At 34.4% G+C, this 5,840-nt stretch overlaps 1 long non-coding RNA gene across 1 annotated transcript; it reads right to left on the minus strand.

Moving 5' to 3' along the window:
• Positions 1-629: 629 nt before the first annotated feature.
• On the minus strand, positions 630-4,228 carry LOC136853886 (uncharacterized). The gene is made up of 3 exons (XR_010857554.1): positions 4,072-4,228; positions 3,021-3,111; positions 630-944 (listed from the first exon to the last, which is right to left on the minus strand). It is a non-coding gene; the product is annotated as an uncharacterized lncRNA (long non-coding RNA).
• Between the last annotated feature and the right edge of the window lie 1,612 nt (positions 4,229-5,840).

Here is a 5,840-nt window from a genome sequence, read left to right on the forward strand (position 1 = left end):
TACTCTTATTTCTAAAACCAAGTATTACCAAGAGATTGGTAAGACTAAGGACCAGAAGCGCAACCCCCATCACAAAATCCTTTGAGCAATTTTAAACATTCAAAAACTTTAGAGCCAGAGACAAGGCCACCAACTAATTAAACAATGCATTAACCAAAATGCTGCATTTCTATCGCCTCCCATACAAGTCCAACGCTAAAGCCTGTGTTGTAGTAACCATCGACAGCCACAGTAACTAGAACAATTTACAAGCTTAAGAAATAACCGCTCTCGGGACAATTGCTATATCACTATTGAATATCTGCAGTCTGCTTAACTTGCTTTACAAACTAATTATAACCTTTACATATCAATTTGGACTCAATTCAACCCCATAATATCCTTAAAATAATTTCTTTGCAGTATGTCAAGAGTGAATTTTCACTTCCAACTATTATCGCTCAAGTTAGCTTTACAAGTATTCTCAGCCGAATGCGATCTCCAGATCATAAGGAATGATCTTAATAAACACTGATTATTCCTGTCATCAGAGGGGTCAAAATATAGTATCACTTTGCTAGATAGGAAGCTTAAATCTGCATAGACTACTGCAAGTAAACTCCAAAATTTGAGGTTAATAAACTAGAATCTCTTCAGTATTAAAAACCATTATTTCAGTTTATTTCTCATATCGTAAATATTACATATCCAAAGCAGTCATTATTAAAAAATTGAATAGTAGGTACAGCACAGCATCTACAAGTTCTAGTTGTCTGGGTAACCTAATTTAGAGCACTTCGAATCCTCCCAGCATATGCACAGCATCTACTAGTTGAGTTCCAGTTGTCTTGGTAACCTAATTCAGAGCGCTTCGAATCCTCTCAGGATATTCTTCTTGACGAAAAGCGTTGCTTCCCATTAATATTAGCGTCTATGTTATGGTCTGCTGCAGTTACACCAAGAGCCTGTGCATAAGAAAAGTAGTTTGTTTGGTTTTAGAATGTACTAAAAGTTTCCATGACATAACCTACCAGCTTAGAGTGAAAACAGCATGTTCAAGTTAGTCCCAGCAGCTATTCTAAAGTTATTACTATAATTAATACTATATCGTATGGGTCAACTTTCCATTAACAATCCCTTTTATTAGTATCCCATTAACAATGCCTAGTATTAGTATTATTGTTACTTCGAACTGCCATCAACTTTCAGAATAACAATCCCATGTATTACTATTGTTCCTTCAAACTCCCAAAAACATAACAGGATAGAGAGTGCCATCCTATAAGATTTAATAGGGCACCGATCTTACACTGAAACAGCCGCCTCTAACTTTAGTACTACATAACTGTGAAGGTGCCATGCAACGCAAACACCATCTGGCAACTTTCGTCCTTCAGTATCCAGTCCTAAGGAATTGAAACTGCACAACTGCAAGAGGCGAAAAATTAAGTTCGGGAATTCAGGATTAGAAAGGGTTGACCGAAGCAAGCTAAGGCGCTGGAGGAAAGGTGGATGAAGGTAGGGGTCAATGAATATGCAATGCAATCTGAACTGTATTTCCTAACATGAAAGCTTTGTTTGAAGAGTAAGAGCGGGGAGGGTGGGGGTGTTAAGAGCGCGCTGACGGAACGACGTTAACAAGACTCCCCAAATTCGAATTACAATTTCCACTATTAACCAGCCTATTAGAATACCTGACAAGACTCATCAGTGTCAAAAAAAATTCTTTAAAATACCAAGACCTACGCCTCTTAGAAAACTGTTAAGATCCACCTATTACCTACTTACTTGTGGGAATGAAACTCAAGTTATAAAAGTATGTCAGACAGTTACCCTACCCTACCCTATTCTCAGCTGCACTAATACATTCAAACTTCCATCTCATGACCAAACTAAGGGCTCAAGTACTGTAATACCCTCTGCTGTTAACTTGCGCAGTCAAATATCTCCCTAGGTCTGACTATCGCGTTTTTTTTCGCAGTATTCTCAGCATCCTTAAGAGATAGACTTCAGCATTTATTACAGCATTTATTACTTTTATCCTAACCCCTAAGTTAAAAGTTTGCTGGCTGAAGTTGGTTGGTTTGAAATTCCTATTGTGCATGGTGACAGTCACCATGCTTGTTTTTGAACTTCCTGTTGTGCATGGTGACTTGGTCACCATGCACAACTAGCAAGTCCACCTTTGCCTGACAGATGGCACCGCCACCCCGGCAAAGGTGGACTTGGGAAGTGGGCAAAGAAAAACTTAAATTCATAGGCAAAACTTAATTCATAGGCAAAACTTAATTCATAGGCAAAACTTAATTCATAGGCAAAACTTAATTCATAGGCAAAACTTTTGAAGCTGAAATAATTACTCAGTGCTTTAAAAATTGTTACTGTTCTAAAACTTGAAAATTCCAAAATAAAGAGACTTAACTAAACTTTATAATTCTAAAAAAACTAGGTGAAATTACAGGGTGAAATTACAGGGTCAAACTACATAAGGCAAAAGTTTAAATAAATTTAAACATTTTAAATCCACTAACCTAAAAATAATAGATTTACTCTACAAATTTTTAAAAATTACCTTCCACACACAAACTTCCACACACATTAAACTTCCACACACATTAAACTTCCACACACATTAAACTTCCACACACATTAAACTTCCACACACATTAAACTTCCACACACATTAAACTTCCACACACATTAAACTTCCACACACATTAAACTTTTGATGCTAAAATGTAACTAAACTAATAATCAAATACAAATTAAATACTTGAAAAAAAATTCTGAAGCTGAAACAAATCCTAAGATTTCTTGAAATGTTCAAAGTTGGAAAAGTTAAATTTTAACCTTTGAAATTTTAAAGAAAAAAATAAACTTTCAAAGCTCTCAAAACTATGGTTTTGAATCTAAGAAAAACCAAATTCATTAAAATAAAGCCTAAACTTAAAATGAAAAAGTACTGATTTTGAAAAAAAGCTAAAAAATGTTCGGGGGATTGCTCACGTCACAACTAAAAAAAAAAAACAAGAAACACTTACTCGACCATTAATCCTGTGTAGTCATAAGGTATCGGTACATCTAAGACGACTCATAACTCTGTGGCACGCTTATTTAACGACACACCCTGACCTGAAATAAGAAAATATATTTTAAGGCCCAAAATGTTCTAGCAAACGGAAAGAACACAAAGGCTGACTGTTACAATCAGCTGGGCCATCTTTTAAGTTTAAGAAATACTAAGACAAGGAGCAGCAAGCAAGGTTTTATAAATACTGATAAGCATTATCACTAGTTTGCCACTTAAGCCTACAATAATGAAGTTTAACTTAATATACCCCTTATTAGGAAGGCTATGGTAGTCAAGCCTCTCTGATCCTCAAGAAATTTTAAACTATTGCATTGTAAAATTAGTTCTATTGCAGCATAAAATTAAAATGAAAACATCCGTAACACTGCATAAGATTGCTCATATAAAACCAAAGTACATATAATTATTATTCCAAGCAATCTAGATCACCTAACAAATAAATAGGCTTCGAAACCAAGTCTTACACATGTTGAAGGGCAATTTACAACACCACCTAATATACTAAACATTTTGAACAGTTATTGTTGGAATTTACAACAAAATCGAAAATACCAATATTTAAATACATATCCCGCAAACGGAAAACTTTCATACGACAACTAAGTCACAGCTCAAGTACCACAATCTAAATATTTGAGAAATATAAAACGCAACACTGGCAACAGTATCCACTCGCCAACCCAACAAACCTTGAAGCACGCCTTCACGCCCAAAATCTTGCAATGTATTCGCAACAAGACATATATGAGAAACTGCTCAAGCTTCTTTAGACCTCAAATGAATATTGTAAACAGACATCAAGTGAAGCATATGGCCTATTTGAACCTAGAACAAAGAACAAACCAAGTCTGGCTAATGAGCATTTGTACACTGCGCACCAAGACTTTACAACAAAATACCTCTTGAAGTGAAGATCACACAAGAAAAAAAAAAAGAAAGACTATTCTGCAAGAAGTACGATACTGACGTACACGACTGTAAAACATTAAGAGGCACCTTACCTTGTGAACGTACAAGGGCCCGTCAGAGAGGGAATCATCCTTGTGGAGGACTCTACACAACACCAAACAAAGTGAAACAAAGTGGAACCAACGATCGACCAGTACAGAACGCTCGAGATTCCAAACGCAAATGAAAAAGAGGAACTCGAGTTAGTGTTAACGAAACCTGTCTTACCAAGCCCGGGACTCAACAACACTGAAACAAGCTGTTCTTGAGGATAACAGCCAACGACCGTTGCAACTGTCTGTTTGTGGGACGTCACTTTATCGCCCTTTCGCCACAGAAGTAGTTTAAGGCGATGATCAGAAAATCGACAGAAATTACTATTATTATTATTATTATTATTATTATTATTATTATTATTATTATTATTATTATTATTATTATTGAGAGTTGCCGGGCATTCTTCCTTTCTAGCTTACTACCCCAATTATGTATCAGTAGTTAGCCCATTTGAAAATTTTATTATTATTATTATTATTATTATTATTATTATTATTATTGAGATTTGCCATTTACTCTTCCTTTTTAGCAGACTACCTGAATTATGTATCGGTGTTTGTTCTTTATCTGGAATTATTATTATTATTATTATTATTATTATTATTATTATTATTATTATTATTATTATAGTTGTTGCTATTGTTTTCAGCAGTGCTTGGGCATAAGAGTTCATGAATATTACTTTTTACTAGCGCACTTAATTTAGAATACTGTATTGTGTTCATCTTACCGTTCACCGTATATGGCCTGGAGCTGAAACAAGGGATATTATTATCATTATATTATTATTAGTTAATAATGTAACATGGCCTCGCAATGAAATGGTTACGGACAAAAACAGTATAGAACACTTTTGTTAAGGTGATTCAACGGTGAGCTTATCAACTCTCACCAATGACTTCTTATAATTAAATTTATATTATTACTAATTAAAGGTACGTAGGTTTGTAATCTACTACGGCAAAAGGTCACCTTCAGCGATTTGCCATAAGAATTCAAGGCTTGCAGTGATAATATCCCAAAATTCTGGGGAAATTGAGATGGTAGGAGGACAAAGTGGCATTAAATAAATAATTTATATCTGTCATAAGTGATATAATTAGCGGCTAATTCGAACAGTGGCCAATGAATTTACTGAAACCAGATCATATTGTTCGATCATCGCCTGATATTCGAGTCCTGTTTCGATATTATTAGGGAAGCTATGAAAGCTATTATTATGAGGATTATATATATATATATATATATATATATATATATATATATATATATATATATATATATATATATATATATATATATATATATATATATATATACCAATGAGCAAGGGACGGGAATGCCCGAATACAGACATTAAACGGAGGCGGACAGGAATACTCTTGATTAGTCATTTGATTGCATGTTTATTCCCAACGTTTCATAATCCATGATTACATCATCAGGGGTTCTAGAATTAAAAACAAAAACATTGACAATAAAAATTACAGAAAAATTATGCAAAGGCAAAGTTTGAACATAAAAAATGACAATCGACTTAAATAATAAGACGTAGAAAAAGCTTGCAAGTTCCATTATGGGAGAGTGAAAGCCAGGAAGATCATAAGAAAAACATGCAATCAAATGACTAATCAAGAGTATTCCTGTCCGCCTCCGTTTAATGTATATATATATGTGTGTGTGTGTGTGTGCTTGTGTGGCAGGTGGAGCTCTGAAAAATATGATCATGTGGGCTATATATACATACATATATATATATATATTA

This window comes from Macrobrachium rosenbergii, chromosome 28 (genome assembly GCF_040412425.1).
Source record: "Macrobrachium rosenbergii isolate ZJJX-2024 chromosome 28, ASM4041242v1, whole genome shotgun sequence".
NCBI lineage: Eukaryota > Metazoa > Arthropoda > Malacostraca > Decapoda > Palaemonidae > Macrobrachium > Macrobrachium rosenbergii.